Raw genomic sequence first — 19,411 nt, 5'->3', positions numbered from 1 at the left:
TAGGTCGGAACCAGCACAAGGCGCCAAGATCCGGATGGCAAGTCCTAGATGTTGAGTGCCATAGTTGAGAGTTCTGAGCAGTGCTTGTAAGACTGTCTGAAGCTTATTTGCACCTGCTGCAGCTTCACTATTGCCCTGGTGTGGCCAAAGATCGCCCATGACATAGGCGGCCGGCTCCCGAGGTCCGGCGGAACTTTTTTCCTTTTCCTTTCTGCATCTTGTCCCACAATCCGTTTGACCTGAAGACACGACCAGGTCCCTGAATGTGTGCAGGGGGATGTTATTGATTGAATCAAAATGGCGGCTTCACACAAAGCTGACTCAAGCGTTGCTGTTGATGCTATACAGACAAAAATTGGTTTTCAGTTTGTACATTCTTCAGGATTTTTTTTTCATCCAAGGCTGATTGAGAGTTTGTAGAAAAATGGCTTCAGATTTTCAACATACTACTCTTCAACATTCTTCCTAAATGTAACAATGTGAGACTCACTAGGAGAACGGCTGTTTATCTTTCCTTTCAAAATGCTGCCAACAATATTTTCTGAATGGAAGACACCATCTTGTAGCATAAAGGGCTGAAAGGGGTTCTGGTCTGGCCGATGGTTGGTGGAGACATTTTGACTATATCTTGGACCTGCCCGGCCTCGCCCAAAATGGCGCCGGTATAAATGGGACTCGTAACTCCTTGTTGTGTACTGGTTGAACAACCTTGATATCACGAGATATGAATGCAGTTTTGATGCTCATGGTGGGCGGGGACGAGAATTGATTGAATATTTCGACATCCCTATTGATATTAAGTTCTGATGTGTTATTGATTACTGTACTATTGAAAGTTCGAATTAACGTCACCCATGGTACTTGCCCGCAAATGTATATCTAGATGATTTTTTTGTAAGTGGCTTTGTCGTATTTTGATTACAAAATGTACGTCCGCCGATTCCGCAACTGTTAGACACCTTAGTTCTTGCAACCTAATGGCCCGCTCGTTACGTTCCTCTACAGTGTAAATGTCTCCTCATCATATACAATTTCAGTTTGCTCCGTGGCCGGCCCACGTGGTTATAGGCCCGTATTTGTATACTGACATTTTCACAATAAAGGTTTTTAAAACAAAACATGGTAGTAGTATTTACATTGGTAAAGTTTTTACTTTTAGTCACTGTTTTCGAATCAGTAAAAGGCAAGTGAAATAAAGCAGTCCAATTACATGACGGATAAAAGGTATAATACGTAGGAACGCAGTAAAGATAAATGGTCAAGGGCAGTTGTGTTTTCCACTCCTGCAACATAAAGTGATCGATAAGAATCTGATAATCAGGCGTATCGGCGAGTAAGACAGCAGGCCGAGCCTCTTTTACTCAACGGCTCCGTCATGGGACGAAGAAACGCCCTTTTTCTCGAAAAAGGAATATATTTTACTTGCAGGACAGTTGTAAATTTTCCGGGAAAGTACATTAGCCTGGAACATTATAACATATATGTTTAAAAAAAAAAAATGTTCGAAATCAATAAAAAGCGTATTTTTTAGGTCATATGACCAAGCTTTTCATTATTAAAATAACAAAAGTAAAATGAACCAATAAAAAGTTTTATTAACAAGTCACATGACCTGTTATGCTTACGTTACGCGCTGCGCGCCGCGCCCCGGATCACTTCCGGGTGCGCTAACGCGGCGTGTCATATAACGCATTGCGCGACAACGTAGGTCAAGAATATAGTCAAAATGTCTCCACCAACCAGCGTTCGGAACACAACCCCTTTCAGCAGTCGAAAAAGTTCTGTTAAATGACAACAGAGGGAACAGGCAACAAGAACCATCAGTCAAAGAGGGGAGGGCAAGTTCTTCTCTACCAGGTCATGTTGGGGCGCTACCGGAACTGATCGAATTGGTAGTCTACAGTGTTTCTGGATGTTTCAGACTGAAGCTGGCGTCAGCATGAGAGCACCACCATCTCGTAGCTCCGTCGTGGCCATTCCACGAGCAAACATGGCAGCCGCTCCCCACCAGAAGCCTGCGGGTGTCGGGGGCCCCCAAGAATTTTGTAGAATCTTCACGGCTGAGGGGACGCTTTCGAGAATGGGACCCAAGCCCTATCAGGGAAGCGTCCGAGTTCCAAGGTGTCCCAGGGCCATTTTAGTGGACCACGCCCAAATCTGAAGAGCCGGCCGCCATTTTGAGAGTCCTGTGGCAGTCGCCTATCGTTGCATCGCAAGAGCGGGAGCAACTCAACTACATGGTGAGCGAGACGCTGTAGTTGCAAGAGCGGGCGGTAAACAGCTGAATGGCGGAAGAGGCACAGTGTAGCAAAAGCGGGCGGAATGGCAACTAAAACGGTAAAGGGGCGCCCCACTACAGCGTGTCTTCAGGTCAAACGGATTGTGGGACAAGGTCCAGAATAGAAGAGTCATCAAAAGGCAAAAAGTTCCGCCGGACCCCGGGAGCCGGCCGCCTATGTCGGGGGCGATCTCAGGCTACACCAGTGCTATAAGACTTGGGGAGGGGATCGGAGCCAAGCGTCTTCTCCGAGTCCGTGCCATCACACCGCCCCTCGGGGGCCTCCGTCAAGCGGTTTAGGGAGGTACCATATCACATTGTTTTCAAATGCAGTCAGGTCCACAAACGACCCTCACTTACTTTGAGAATAGTGAAGCTGCAGTAGGTGGAAATAAGCTTCAGGCAGTGTTACAAGTGCTGCTCAGAACTCTGAACTATGGCACCCAACATCCAGAACTTATGCCATTTGAGAATGGCAGTGACATCGAAGCAACTCAGGGACCAAAACCATTAACGTACTTTCACGTATGAAAATCTTACTTGGGGAGGGGGCAGGAGTGAAGCGCCCCCTCCCAGTCCGCGCCACCACACCGTATGTTGAAAATCTGAAGCCATCATCATACAAACTCAACCAACCTTAGATGGAAAAATCTAGAAAAATGTACAAACTGAAAACCAGTTTTGGTCTGCATAGCATCAGTAGCAACGCTTGCTATCAGAGTGCATGAGTTTCATGCTCGATCGATTGAGCTAGCCGGATCGGGCAACAAAAAGTATAAAATAGTTATGTAAATAGTTATTTAATAAAATGTTTTACCCTGTTACTTTGCTGGTGTGTTGTATATATTTTTAATATTTGCATAGGGTTTGTCGTTATTTTGGGCGGGGTGGGTGACGGAGCCGAGCTGTCTTGCAGCCCTCATGGTGTGGAGCTCAGTTCATCTCACTATTTTCGTATTTCTCATGAAGGGTTGTTCCTAATATTTCTATTTTAGCGAGGTCAAAAAGAGATCCAATTAGTGGCCTACTGATTTTGCTTGATTCCTTTTTTTTTTATACGATTTTTCACTATCTGAAAAGACTAAACAGAGTATTGCGACTTTGTGCTTGTTTGAAAATAGAGAATGAACCAAAGAGAATCAATTGTAAAACAGTAAATGCTTGGATAACAATCAATCAAATGGAGAGACAAGCAGGCACGACGGATTACAACGGGGGTAAAGGCCTGCGTTAACTACCCTTCACTATCTGCAAAGAGAGAGTACTACTAAGAGAAAAGAGGGGAGGGGGGGGCAGTGTTCAAAGCACATCAGCGTGCATAAACACGAAAAAGTTTTTACCTATCACGTACTTGACATTTGACAGCTTTTGATATTTGCTATTAAAAAACCATTGAAATTCACAGAAAAAACCATAGGTTTTAGGCCATATATAGTTAGGAATTTGCATTTACAAAACCTTGAAAATTCACTGAAAAAACCATAGGTTATAGACCATATATAGTTAGGAATTAGAATTTACAAAACCTTGAAAATTCACTGAAAAAACCATAGGTTATAGACCATATATAGTTAGGGATTAGCATTTACAAAACCTTATTTTACTCGCACAAAACCATTGAAATTCCATATATAGTTAGTTGCACTAACTATATATCGCGCACCCGCAATCCACTGCTGATGATGTCACATATTACATCATTCATGACATGGTCAGTGACATCACTGATGACATCACTGATGACATCTCAAATGACATCACTGATGACATCTCAAATGACATCACTGATGACATCACTGATGACATCTCATTTGACATTACTGATCACATCACTGATGATATCATTCATGTGATAATACGATGAACCTCTTCAGACTCTAATATAACCTTAGATACAATCAGTGTAAACAGACACTCACAGACTGTCACTCATCCATGGAGTTACTCACACACCTAGTCAGTCATGCAAAGAATCAATCACACCTCCACTTCCTCAACTATACAGTTATACAAACTTTAGTTATTCAAACATATACTAACACATATTTACTCTCTTATACAATCCCTGATACAAGTTCACAATGATCCATACAGCCACTCACACATTCACTGGCTCTTATGCACAGTTATTTATATATGTCAACTCTTACATGTACTGTGTTTTACATATGTACTTACTTTGACATGTAGCACTGAGATATCCATTCACTCACCAATACACTCATGCACACAGTCAACCGCCCATACAGCTGTTTCCACATGCACTTTTGAAACCATACATCTAGTGAATCAACTGCTCACACATCTATGCACAGAGTCATACACCTCCCAGCCACCCACACACGCACTCAGTCTCCCATACAAATACTTGGGCAACCAATCAATAACCCATATAGTTACTCATATAGTTACTTATCAACACATGCAACAGTTTACAGAACAACAGACATAATGATGCACAAATTAAGACAGTTTAGTCACTAACCCATGCACTCAGTGAGACACATTTAATCACTCACTCATACAGTCAGTCATGCACCTACTATATCCTTCATCCCTACACTTATACATCCACTCATTCTTCAATATGTAAGACATATTTTAACTTTACAGAAACATACAGTCACTGGATGTTGTCATCAGTGATGTCATCAGTGATGTCATTTGAGATGTCATCAGTGATGTCATCAGTGATGTCACTGACCATGTCATGAATGATGTAATATGTGACATCATCAGCAGTGGATTGCGGGTGCGCGATATATAGTTAGTGCAACTAACTATATATGGAATTTCAATGGTTTTGTGCGAGTAAAATAAGGTTTTGTAAATGCTAATCCCTAACTATATATGGTCTATAACCTATGTTTTTTTCAGTGAATTTTCAAGGTTTTGTAAATGCTAATTCCTAACTATATATGGTCTATAACCTATGGTGAATATATATATATATATATATATATATATATATATATATATATATATATATATATATATATATATATATATATATATATATATATATATATATATTCACTGAAAAAACCATAGGTTATAGACCATATATAGTTAGGGATTAGCATTTACAAAACCTTATTTTACTCACACAAAACCATTGAAATTCGCATATATAGTTAGTTGCGCTAACTATATATCGCGCACCCGCAATCCACTGCTGATGATGTCACATATTACATCATTCATGACATGGTCAGTGACATCACTGATGACATCACTGATGACAATATCCAGTGACTGTATGTTTCTGTAAAGTTAAAATATGTCTTACATATTGAAGAATGAGTGGATGTATAAGTGTCTTGATGAAGGATTTAGTAGGTGCATGACTGACTGTATGAGTGAGTGTATGAGTGAGTGATTAAATGTATCTCACTGAGTGCATGGGTAAGTGACTAAACTGTCTTAATTTATGCATCATTATGTCTGTTGTTCTGTAAACTGCTGCATGTGTTAATTAGTAGCTATATGAGTAACTATATGGGTTATTGATTGGTTGCCCAAGTATTTGTATGGGAGAGTGAGTGTGTGTGTGTGGATGGCTGGGAGGTGTGTGACCCTGTGCATAGATGTGTGAGCAGTTGATTCACTAGATGTATGGGTTCAAAAGTGCATGTGGAATCAGCTGTATGGGCGGTTGACTGTGTGCATGAGTGTATTGGTGAGTGAATGGATATCTCAATGCTACATGTCAAAGTAAGTACATATGTAAAACACAGTACATGTGAGAGTTGACATATATAAATAACTGTGCATAAGAGCCAGTGAATGTGTGAGTGGCTGTATGGATCATTGTAAACTTGTATCAGGGATTGTATAAGAGAGTAAATATGTGTTAGTATATGTTTGAATAAGTAAGGTGTGTATAACTGTATAGTTGAGGAAATGGAGGTGTGATTGATTTGTTGCTTGACTGACTAGGTGTGTGAGTAACTCCATGGATGAGTGACAGTCTGTGAGTGTCTGTTTACACTGATTGTATCTAAGGTTATAATAGAGTCTGAAGAGGAATTGTATTATCACCTTTACCTTCAACTGGCTACAAACTTGCTTTCACATACGGAGGATTGCTGAAGCACGAGCGAGTCACAGCAGCGCTCAACTCACCATCTCGCCGCACCCGCTCCGCGGGTGCCGCTTTGCTGTGGGTGGCGGGGCTGGGAACAATGCGGAGAGGAGTCCTGTTTCACCGAGGCAGACAGGCGGTATTGGGCGTGTGGAACTAGCGGGGCTGCGAGCGTGCGGGGACTTCAATACCCAGAAGTCCCTGCAAGACCGTTCCGGTCCGCTCTCCCTGCTGGCCCGCCCCCCGCCCCCCTGAGACCTGAAAAGGGTGTTCCTGTGGTCAAGCGAGAGGGTCACCTTTACCTTCAACTGGCTACAAACTTGCTTTCACATACGGAGGATTGCTGAAGCACCAGCGAGTCACAGCAGCGCTCAACTCACCATCTCGCCGCACCCGCTCCGCGGGTGCCGCTTTGCTGTGTGTGGCGGGGCTGGGAACAACGCGGAGAGGAGTCCTGTTTCACCGAGGCAGACAGGCGGTATTGGGCGTGTGGAACTAGCGGGGCTGCGAGCATGCGGGGACTTCAATACCCAGAAGTCCCTGCAAGACCGTTCCGGTCCGCTCTCCCTGCTGGCCCGCCCCCCGCCCCCCTGAGACCTGAAAAGGGTGTTCCTGTGGTCAAGCGAGTGGGTCACCTTTACCTTCAACTGGCTACAAACTTGCTTTCACATACGGAGGATTGCTGAAGCACCAGCGAGTCACAGCAGCGCTCAACTCACCATCTCGCCGCACCCGCTCCGCGGGTGCCGCTTCGCTGTGTGTGGCGGGGCTGGGAACAACGCGGAGAGGAGTCCTGTTTCACCGAGGCAAACAGGCGGTATTGGGCGTGTGGAACTAGCGGGGCTGCGAGCGTGCGGGGACTTCAATACCCAGAAGTCCCTGCAAGACCGTTCCGGTCCGCTCTCCCTGCTGGCCCGCCCCCCGCCCTCCACGCCATTATTTAGCTCTATCAAACTCCTGCAGCGCGGGACGCAGCCCGGGCGAAGACGGGGCAAAGACAGGGCCGTTTCAGGCCGTTACAGACCGAGCAAGACTGGACCGGGCCATCCCCCTTGGTTGTGTCTCATCCAAACTGTAGTATAATTCTTATTTTGTAAAGGCTATATCCCCACCTTCAAATATGTCTGTTAGAGCCACACGAAGTAAAACCACAAAAAATGGTAAAAAGGTTACAGGGACATTGGATGACTTTATCACAAGGACTAGCCTGTCTATTGATAACAAGATTACTAAGCTCCAGCACAGAGTCTCTTTAGAGCTGGAGTCTGCAAGGAAATTGTCAATAGAACTGGCACTGAAAAAGAAATCCTCCTTGGGTCATATTGCTACTTCCAAAACCCCGGAGCGCGTTACTGGCCCTGTTCCTATCATCACCTTGGCTGAAGTTCACTCTATACATGAGGAGGTAGCTTCCATTGTTAATTCAGAAGTAGGCAGCCAAGGTTTACCTGATAGTGTAGCTTCAGAAAACACTTTACCTTCTGAACTCCTGACTGAGGCTAACCCGGGGGACAAAGCGCTGGGGGGAATTGGTCCGAGTGACACCCGTGAAACTGTTAAGCCACCACCTAAACGTAAACGTAAAACCCCAACCGTCTACGCTAGAAAGAAGGCTAAGGTAGCATCAAACCAAAGTCTCCTAGGGGGGGGGCCCCACCAGCCAATTGTCATCACTACTACTGGGACTGACCTTATGCCCTCTAATAACCAATGCAGCACAGACAACATAGAGCTATCTAACCCGGTACAAAGCATGGATGAATTAACAGAAGAGGGTGAGAATATCTCTACATTTAGGTACTCCACACAAGGGGACAGGGAAGAATTCTTGAAAATAGTCTGGGAAACGCTTAAAGCACTTCTCAGGCCATTAGAAGTTAGGATAGCTGGAATTGAAAATCAATTACTTGAGGTAGAGAAGAGGGTTATAACATTAGCAAGTATAAGCCTTAATGGCAATGATACTTCCATACATGCTCAAACTCTGGCACCTGTTGTAACCTCAAATACCAACCCATTTAGTGTTTTGCAACAAAAAGAAGGGGTCGTCAATAACAAAAACTCCAATTTGAAAGTTACCCCCCAAACAGCACCTACTTCTACACCCTTGAATGTGCCACCGGCAAATACAACCAAATCTCAGCCTTCTGCTGCTGCCCAATGTAAAAAATCGCAGCCAGTAAATGTCCCTACCACTAATCCTCCGACCGCTAATTCCTCTGTTTCTCAGAAGTCCTTGCAAACAACCAGACCCCACAAGAGCAATAATATTCAGGGCCCTAACAAATCCATGCTCGATAGATCCCAAGCAAATAGAATAGACTCACATAATTTTCAGTCAGCTCCTCCCTACAATAACTTCAGGGGAGGATATATTGATCTGCCCCCTGATGCTAGTCCATTTGTTATTGTCCTCACCGGCGTCCCCGAACTACAAAATCAAAATGAAGAGAATTTTGCATCATTAAAAAACAAGGTGATTTATTGGTTAAATTCAAATAAACCGATTCCAAATCATATGAGAAGCAAAATTCTGATGGTACGTAGGGTGCCATGGGTCGGACAAATGACAAAGTCTGTTCCGGACGACTGTATAGTTGTCTCATTTGAGGAACCACATAGTGCGGAACAAATCTGTGCATGGAAATCGTATGGAGACACATACCCCATTACAGCTAGACCCCTCTCATTCTTTTACCCTCCTCCGAGGGTCCCCAAGTATGGTCCTGGTTGGAATACTCCTAATTTATTTCATGGCTACGCACCAAACCTGGTCAGACAAACTGAGCTAAATGTGTGGTCTGGAGTTCCCACATTCAATAGGTTCAGCTGCCTAGATGCAGTGGACTGACTTGAGACCATGCCAAACTGTATTCCCATGCTTTATGATCTTTATAGTACACTGGGCGTGGGGCAGGATCCTTGTAGTTTAGGAATAACCACTTCCTACAAGCAAACCAATCCTGAAGGTAGCCCAGTATGCACTAACACGCCGAAAGAATGTCATGGTGAAAATCTTAATCGTGCAGTAGGGGCAGTGGTAACAAATGCAGAGAACCAAATAGATAACACACATTTAGATAGTATTGTTCCTTTGTCGGCCTTAGTAACGCCTACTGTTAACTGTGACCTTCCTGATAAAGTGCCAACCCCAAAACTGAAAATTCTATCCTGGAATATTGCTGGGGTTGGAAAAAATTTGAAGGACCCTGATTGGGCAGACTATGTTGATTCTGGTGAAATCTGCCTATTGCAGGAAACTTGGGCTATGGATATTCCACACAGGTTGGGGTTTAAAACCTTTGGTAAAGTGGCAACACAATCTGAGAGGGGAAGGCCAGCCGGGGGATTGATCATATGGATCAAAATTACAATATCTGTAAGGGCTGAATACATAGACACAGGAACCCCTGATATCCTAGCTATAAAGATCACTACTGCAAAGGGGTATGAATACTACATTATCAATGTCTATAATAGACCCATAGGTCGTTCTAGGATCTCATCCACCCTGGAAATCTTGGACTCCTTCTTAAAAACAGTAGTCGGCGATGTCCCAGTAATTTTGGGAGGTGACTTGAATTGCAATTTTGAACCAATTCTTGGTATCACTGAAGTTCTTGAGGATGAAGATCATGCCTATAACATCCCCCAGCTCGAAACTGCAAAATACCTCAAGTGCACCACCCTAGCAGTCCAACTCCTAAGGCTAACAGTTGATCATGGCTTGAGAGCTTGCAATGGACGTTTTCCGTCTGATCTAACCAAACAGCCAACCTTTGCAAAATCAAAAAGTAGGCTTGACTTTATTCTTGTATCATTGAGCATTTGGCACTTCATGATGGATTTTAGAGTAGTAAACAGGGATGAGAGCGATCATTATCCCCTGGAACTCCATATCGATGCACATATGTTCGGTGATTTTACGAACAGGGAAGCTGCTGATGATTTATGTGAAAATGTACACATCAATAACAATAGACGTGCCCTAAAATGGCCGCATTTGCTATCTGATGGCACAACCCTAGCAGCAGTCTATTCTCTTTTTGATTCGATCTTTGGCCCCATAGCTGGCCAACCCTTCCTAACTGAGAACTATGCACATTTTGTTGAACTGCACAAAATCTTCTTTGACAAACGTAAGATTCACATGACTAAAATGCCAAAGAAACATCGGCAAAACATAAGGATGGGTTGCCATGGGATGCTTTGGTATAATCGTTCGTGTAAGATGGCCAAAAGGAAACTTCTAATTGCTATCAAAGAGGGCTCAAAACTGGATGTTAAACTTGCAAGGGAAGAATATAAGCACGTCTTAAAGGTTTCTAAAAAAGAATGGGAAGAGCTGCTCTGGGCAGATATGCTCGCTGCTGCTAAAACAAATGACAATGTTGGCTTTTGGAGGTTGGTTGCAAATGGGGGGCATGCAGGAAGAGCTGTCAAGGACACATTTTTGGATGAATTAACATGGGTAAATCATTTTACATCCTTGTATAAACAATACGACAGTGCTGCTGGTAAGGACTCATGGTTATCCCCACCTCCTGAATGCCTTGATTTTACATTGGAAGAAACAATGAAGGCAATCAACGAATTAAAAAACAGTAAAGCCCCCGGTCCGGACAAAATACCTGGTGACCTTTACAAACACGCAATTGAAGTCTGGGCTCCTTATATAAACCGTTTATTTAACGTTTTGTCAAAAGATTGTTCATTTCCCGAAACTTGGCGTGCAGCGGAGGTTGTACTAATTTTTAAAAAAGGTAGCAGATCTGATCCCTCTAATTATAGACCCATTAGTTTAATGGATACCCTGCAGAAACTCTATGCCAAGCATTTATTATATCGAATGAATGATTGGCTGGAGGAGTCAAAAATATTTACTAAATTTCAGGCCGGCTTTAGGTCTAAGACTAGTACACTGGACCAGGTCTTCAGATTCTGTTGTATTTACTGGCAGTACGTACACATTAGGAAGGGTCACTTGTATGTAGCGTTTGTTGACCTTAGAGCTGCATTTGATCTTGTTCCTAGAAATCTGCTCTGGAGCTCCTTAAATAAAGCTGGGATGCCAGGGTGTCTGCTAACACAGATAATTGAGTTACACGCTAGAAATCATGATAACATTAGATGGGGCCCAAATGGCGAACTGTCCCGCGATATTCCAATTGAGCGTGGCGTTCGTCAGGGATGTGTCTTGGCCCCCACTTTATTCTCTATTTTTGTTAATGATGTTCCAGAATATCTAAATGCCTGTAACAACGATTCACCCCAGCTAAATGGAGAGAGAGTACCTGCGTTGCTCTTCGCGGATGATACCATCCTAATATCCCAGACTAAGAGGGGCCTCCAGATACTCTTAAACTCCTTTAGCGGTTACTGTGGAAAAAAAGGCTTGGAAATAAATACTAACAAAACTAAATGTATGGCATTAAACCCTAGCAGACCTGATAGAGGGATTTTGACTCTGAACGGACAAACTCTTGGAGTTGTTGATAACTTTTCTTATTTGGGGGTGGTACTTGACTCAAAATTAACGTGGAAGGCCCAAATTGAGAAAAGTAAGGTGGTATATGCTCAAAATGTTAAGCCTATAATGAGCAAACTGAATGCTAGTACAAGCAAGAGTGTAACACCTGTTCTTGAACTCTTTAAATTTAAAATCCAATCTGCTACTCTATACGGGGCTGAAATATGGGGTCCCTGGGCCAGAGAGTGCTTTCAAGGATTGGATAACAACTTTATGAGATCCATTGTAAGGGTTCCTACTAGCACCCCCCTAATCCCCCTCCAATTTGATTTAAATTTCAAACGAACTGATTACTTTACTATTATAAGACCTTTGATGTTCTGGATTAGAATTTGGTCCACTCCAGAATTATTGGACTATAGGAACAGCCTCAAAGAGGTATTAAACCTCGATTCTTTTAACTCCATCCTATGGTTTGGACATATACAAAAATGGTTTAGAATGCTGGGTCTGTACTCATTATGGGAACACCCGGAGAACCTTCCACCCTTTGCAAAAACCATGGTGAAGAGAGCTTTTTGGTCCTATATGAACAATAAGGTTGTACACGAGAATAGAACTGGGACCTTAACTAAAGATTTCTTATTGTTTAAAGACGAACCTTGTTTCGAATCATTTCTGGATGAAATCGAGCCTCCTGTGGCCAAGACCCTTTACCTGAAATTCAGATATGGGAATCTTATGTTAAATTCTAATTTAGAACGTTGGTCAAAGAAAAGTGTGGCATGTACAATTGACAATAATAGAATATGTCCTATGTGTTTAGTTTCCTGTTTGGAGAACGAAGTTCACATGCTCTTTGTATGTAAGGCGTACACGAAAGCCCGGAAAAAATGGCTAAAACCTATGTGCGCTCTCCTAGGAACTAGAAATTGTCATACTGCATATAGGATTGTCAAAACGGATACTGCCCAGTTCATTGTATTTAGCATTAGTAGATTCCTAAACTCAGTGTTTTTTATACGAAAGAAATTGGGTCAAATGCTTTGAGAAATTGTGTCAGGTACTCCAAGAAGGTCTATTTTGTATTATACTCCTGCTGCTAAATGAACTAAGCTAAATGAATTATGTCAGGTGAACCGTGTTATAAGGAGATTGTTGAATTGTGTCTTTTTGCACTTATTTTTAAAAAAAGCTCAAGCATGCTTTTATGAATTGATAAGCGGAATTGATATTCTCTTGTTTTATGTATGTATATACAGGTGTCTTTTATGGCTATTTTGCCGAAATAAAGATTTTAAATAAAAAAAAAATAAAAAAAAAAAATTTATCACATAAATGATCTCATCAGTGATGTGATCAGTAATGTCAAATGAGATGTCATCAGTGATGTCATTTGAGATGTCATCAGTGATGTCTTCAGTGATGTCATTTGAGATGTCATCAGTGATGTCATCAGTGATATCACTGACCATGTCATGAATGATGTAATATGTGACATCATCAGCAGTGGATTGCGGGTGCGCGATATATAGTTAGTGCAACTAACTATATATGCGAATTTCAATGGTTTTGTGTGAGTAAAATAAGGTTTTGTAAATGCTAATCCCTAACTATATATGGTCTATAACCTATGGTTTTTTCAGTGAATTTTCAAGGTTTTGTAAATGCTAATTCCTAACTATATATGGTCTATAACCTATGGTTTTTTTAGTGAATTTCAATGTTTTTTTATAGCAAATATCAAAAGCTGTTAAATGTATTATTCTTTTAAATGAAAAATATATTTTATATGTTTTTAATATATTTTTTTTATGCATCTGCCAAACCCTAACCTCTTAATAGTGCACTGTGGTGGAATTGATTTTGGGACTATGACTGGGGTTGGTCTGGAAATGCTTTTAAAGGACACCTTTGATCAATTGATGACACTTTTTCCCCAAACTGCCTTGGTATATTCCAATATATGCCAATGACAGAAATGGAAGTGGTCCAACCAATTTTTTCCACAATTTGAGAAAGCACGGAAAAATGTGAATAAATCTGTTTCTGCTTACATGAGAGAATTTACAATGGGTTTAATATACAACAATAACTTGCGTTACAACATGCAAGACATCTACAGAGGAGATGGTGTGCACTTCTCCGATGAGGGGAATAGAATATTCTTCCTGAATTTAAAACTGTGCATTGGAACCTACTTGTAGGTACCTAAATTAGCCACAGAACCCAATAGCTCTTTTCATAGCTACCCTACCTCTGATCATTCACAACGTTTATCTTTTTATAACTTTTTTTTCTTTTTTTCACCAAAGTACGTTCCCCAGTTCACTTACCGGTGCGCGTACTGGGCGCTCCCCAAGCAATTTTTTTTTTTGCCTATATGAGCATCCTAAGCCCCCCTCAGAAAACCTAGAGGGTCACAAAGTGTCTACCGTGCCCCCTTCTACCCATTCCGAACATTGTTTGTCCTCCATCTTGTGTCTCAATTCTACCGATACACAAAATGGAGGACTCCCGTAACGCTGCCGGTTCGCGTACTGGGGCGCGCACCGGTGAGCGCTCGCTAAAAAAAGGTGGGAAAGTAATTTACAGAAAAACCACTGGAGACACTTTCATCAAATATAGAATAGGCCCTACTACATAGCAGTCCCTACCATTTACCCAAATTTGATGGAATTCCATTGAGAAAATTATGCTGTAGGCCTGACTAAATATCCTGAGGTAAATTACATAACAAAAACACTAATGAAGTGTTAGAATTGACAACCAATTAAAATGCTACTTTCATTATCTTCTATTATTTCATGACATTTGATTGGTTATGTACCTGAATATATATAAAGAAAGAGAGAAAAACACAGCCATTTTGACTACTACTTCCTGAAGTACATTTCAAGTGCATTTCCACTGACAACTTAAACTTCTTTTTGAAAGGTAAGATGTTATTTTAAAAACTGAAGTATGTTGTGCACTTTAAGTTAATTTGGAAAACATTTTCTGATAGTTATATACTATCCCTCTGTAATAGTTATAGAATAAGATAGACTTCTCTGTTATAGTTATGGATGGAGTTAGGCTTGTCTTGTATAATTATGAATTTACTTAGGCTTTATCACATACACTTTTTTATATTTTTACTTCCACTCTGATACCATACACTGCCCAAAGATAAAATCACTGTTAAAAAAACAAAAGTACCTGTCTGAACTTAAACTCAACAGTGCCCTATCTCTACTGATATATTTTTTTTAAATGCAAATTACAGCACAAAAATGGAAGGAGAGCAAAATAATTCCATTGAAATTGTTCTGGAAAGCAACAATGATAAGGTTATTGAACCCAATGACTCAGAATTCATGGATGAATCACGGGACTATGAACTACTTCAATGTGTCCAATCAGTAGATTTCCTGATTGAAAATGAGGATATTTCTGACAATCAAATATTAGAAGTTCTGTTAAATTTTGAAAAAGAATCTGAAAAATAAATTTATATTTAATAATTCAAAAATTGTTTGAGACATTATTCATTTTTATATGTATTTTTTAAACTAGTACCAAATTGATTATAATGTAAAGTCAGACTTTAAATATACTGTGCAACTTTTTTGTGTTACATAGTAAGTTTGCTCATAGTTACTTCCTTTCTCCCACTATTTTATCACCAATGTGTTTTTAACATCTCTTTATCATCTCCTGCCTCCATGTTCTTTCTGCTTTCCTCACAGACTATGCTATGAATTCCATATACCGCAATAACTTCTGAAACAACATGCAAGATATATACAAAGGAAACGGTGTATATTTATTTTTAGACTCAGCATTGGTACCTACATGTTGGTACTTAAATAAAAAAAAAAAAGAACAATCAATAAACATACATTATTTGAACATTCCTTCATTCTATTTTCCCTATATCACGCTCCCCGGACCGCTTCCCGGTGCGCGTACCGAGCGCTCCCCCCGCAAAAAAAACGATAATAAAAATTACTTTTTTTTGCCCCGCGGGGCCCTTTTAAAGCCCCCTCATCAAACCTAGGGGGTCAGGGAGGATGTACTCTGCCCCTAAGCATGGGCGGAAAATCCGTTTCGCTCGCGGATTTTGCGGATTTTCGGTAAATTCGCAATCCGCGAGATCCGCGAATCTCCCGCAAAATCCGCAAATCCGCGAGCAGCGGATTTTATGGCTTGCTCGCACTGTTCGCGTGAGTTCACGGCTTGCCAGTACAACTTCGCACCCCACGAGTAAGTGCTAAATTGCAGAAATACGATCTTAGCAAAACTGAAACTACTTACCAGGTTCAAAAGTTCAGGCTCATCATTAGTAGCCATTTCCTGTAGTGCTTCCTGAGGGGCCCCTCCAGAGTTCAGTTGCCAGTTGCAACTATTATGTGACCCTGCTCTGAACCTCAGAATAGTTACACATATGCCACAAAGGTCCTGAATTACAGCTAAGGGAGACAAGCAGGAGCCAGGCTGGAAGTTAAAATCCATTAATCAGCCCCTAATTCATTATTGTCAGTTGGGGCAGGGCAGGTGTTGTAACTAATTTTGCAACAATGAAAGCACTTAGCAAGTGCAAAAGATCACTAATCAGGAAGCACTAAGGAAGCAGGTGCCAGCTAAAAAAATATTCTGTGACACATTAATCAGCCCCAAATTAATTCAGGTCACTTGAGGCAGGGAAGGTGTGCTTTGCTTTGCCGAAAATAATGTACACTGGACAACCAGAGGGTGTGGTGATGAAACAGAGGGTGGCATGGGTGGGCCAGGGGGTGGCATGAGTAGTCAGAGAGTGGCAGTGGTGACAGAGAGTGGCAGTGATGAAGAAGAGTGTCCCAAACAGGCTGGACACGTAGAAACAACAAGTTCGCAAAACTTGCGACCCGACAGGTAAGTTCTCAAATTGCGAAATTGTAAAAACCCTCGCGAACTGGCAGAAACACGCGCGAACACAAAAAAAAAAAATCCGCAAATTCGCGGGAATTCGCGGATTTTGCGGATTGCGAGTTCGCAAATCCGCAAAATTCGCGAACGCGAGATTCGCAAAATTCGCCCATGCTTATCTGCCCCCTTATGCTCATTTGCCCCTTTGTTTTTGCCACCTCTTGTGTCTCGATCCTACCGAGACACAAGATGGCGGCCGCTCCGAACTGTTTAGAATGTTCACAGTCACCGGGGAGCCAATCCGCTTCTCCTCGCGAAGTTCCGTTACGCGTCAGGTACGCGAACCGGGGCGCTAACCGGAGCGCTGTCACAGATATATCTGTTTTTTAAAACGTTAATTTCTCAAAATCCACTGGAGCACATATATTGAGACATAGCAAAGGCACGTCGGGCAAACCATATCTACAATTTTGCCAAGTTTCGTGTAAATCCATTCAGCCGTTCGAGCTAAAAGTGATTCCAACCGCCCTATGGAAAAATGAATGGGAAAAACGTGTTTTGGGACCCCCCTTTTTTCTCGGCCCCTCCTTGACGAAACCCCCCAAATTGTCAGGGGCTACTCAGAAACAAAATGTGCCATTTTCCTGAAAATTGCAGCCAATTCCGTCCACAAACGCCAAAGTTATTCGACATAGAATTTTCAGAAATCCCATAGGAAAAAAATCCTAACTATATATACCTACTGGCGACCGCCAGTAGGATATATATATATATATATATATATATATATATATATATATATCCGCACCACTCACTCCACTCCCACGAGCTGGTTGCTTGCGCTTTCACTCCCGGAAAGAACGTGGAGCACAGACCCAGGTTAGTGCCAGAAATATTTATTTATTCAGCTGTTGTTCTGTCGGCCATTACACGTTTCGGTACACAACGTACCTTGATCACATGACACGGAGAAATGTCACCTGATTCCTTAAATGCCAACAGTTCTCACTTTTTTTCATTTTTTGTGATGCAAACTTAAAGTGACAGTGCTCATATTATAGTGTAAAAATGCTACATTGTGACATTTTAATTGTAATGTTGGTATAATACCTGACTACAATTTATCTCTTTACAAGTATTGTACATTTGAATTTGTCTATTGATTTATGCAATTCCGCATAAATATGTGCAAATCACGCAATACAGTACATCTTTTTGTGCTAATTTTTGTTGTTCTCATGCAAAATTCGCAACAGTTATCACAATATGAATAACATAAGTGCAAATCATGCTTTTATGTGCAAATGAGCAAATCGATATTGTATATGAATATAGTGCAAATTCAAATCTATACATAAATAACTTGTTTAAAAACTATATTTTCTATCTATATACAATTAAAATTCTGTACATTTGTTTGTGGACTTGATCTTTCGGGATGTTAATCTTTTATCTGTTATTTGTGCTAACATCTCAAGGCCTGTTATTGATGTTATTAATTTTATAGACAGGTGTAAAGGTCTTCCGTTATATTCAAACCATGAGGATGTTTGGAATCTAGTTCCAGGATATACCTGGTTTCCAGTTTCCTAAATTTTTCTTCCCTATCCCCTCCTCTCTTACTTTGGGGTATAGTATCTATTAGGAAGTACTTGAAAAGTCTAACATCCCCTTGGTGTTTCTCCTTAAAATGACGGGCAATGGGATTTGTTGGGTCTCGATTCTTGATTGCACGTATATGTTGTAATATTCTTTTATGCCCCTGCAGCTTTGTGCTTCCCACATATTTCAGCTTGCAGGGGCATTCCAGAACCTAGATCACATATTCCGTTTTGCAAGTTAGCATTTGCTTTATTTGGTGTTCTCCTTTACCAAATGCTAATGCAAAACTTTTTGTGTTCACTCCATTTAGACATGCCTTGCAGGTTTGACATTTATAGAAACCCTGCCTTTGGTTAAACCAGTTCTTTTTGGGGATTTCTATTGGGTTGTTGACCACCAGACGGTCTCTCATGTTTGGTGCTCTCCTATTTGTAATAGTCGGTTTATTGGGAAGATGGGGTCCCAATATTGGATCATTTTTCACTAGAGGCCAATTCTTTTGGATTATACGTCTGATCTCCTTATGCTGTTTATTGTACCTCACAATCATCCTGAATTCCTTTTCTGATTATAGAGATGTGTTTGGTACCTCTGCAGTTGCAGTTGTTATTGCTAGGGCTGATTTTAGGAGTGATGTTCTGTCTATCTCATCGCTTTTTCTTATAGCCGTGTCAATACATATTGGTGAGTACCCTCGTTGCAGGGATCTGGTTTTACTTGTTTGTTGGGCTATTCTTATTTCTTGTGTTGTGCTGCATATGCGCTTTAATTTAAGCATTTCCCCCTACGGGATGCTTTGTATTAGATGTCTTGGGTGGTGACTATTCGCATGTAAGATGGAGTTTACCGCTCTTGGTTTTCAATGAACAAATCATCGATGTATCGCCAGCAACATTTTACGTGTTCCATCAGTACGTTTTCAAATTTTCTATGGACGACCAGTTCCTCCCACCACTCCATATGAAGACAGGCGTAGCTTGGGGAGAAACTGGCCCCCATAGCTACACCACGTATTTGCTGGTATAAAATATGCTGGAAAAGAAAAATATTATTGTGCAGACAAAAGTCCATCATGTCAAGGATCATT

This window comes from Lissotriton vulgaris, chromosome 3_1, assembly GCF_964263255.1.
Source record: "Lissotriton vulgaris chromosome 3_1, aLisVul1.2, whole genome shotgun sequence".
In the NCBI taxonomy this organism is placed as follows: Eukaryota; Metazoa; Chordata; class Amphibia; order Caudata; family Salamandridae; genus Lissotriton; species Lissotriton vulgaris.
The sequence above is the reverse complement of the archived record's forward strand: the minus strand, read 5'-3'. Positions refer to the sequence as shown.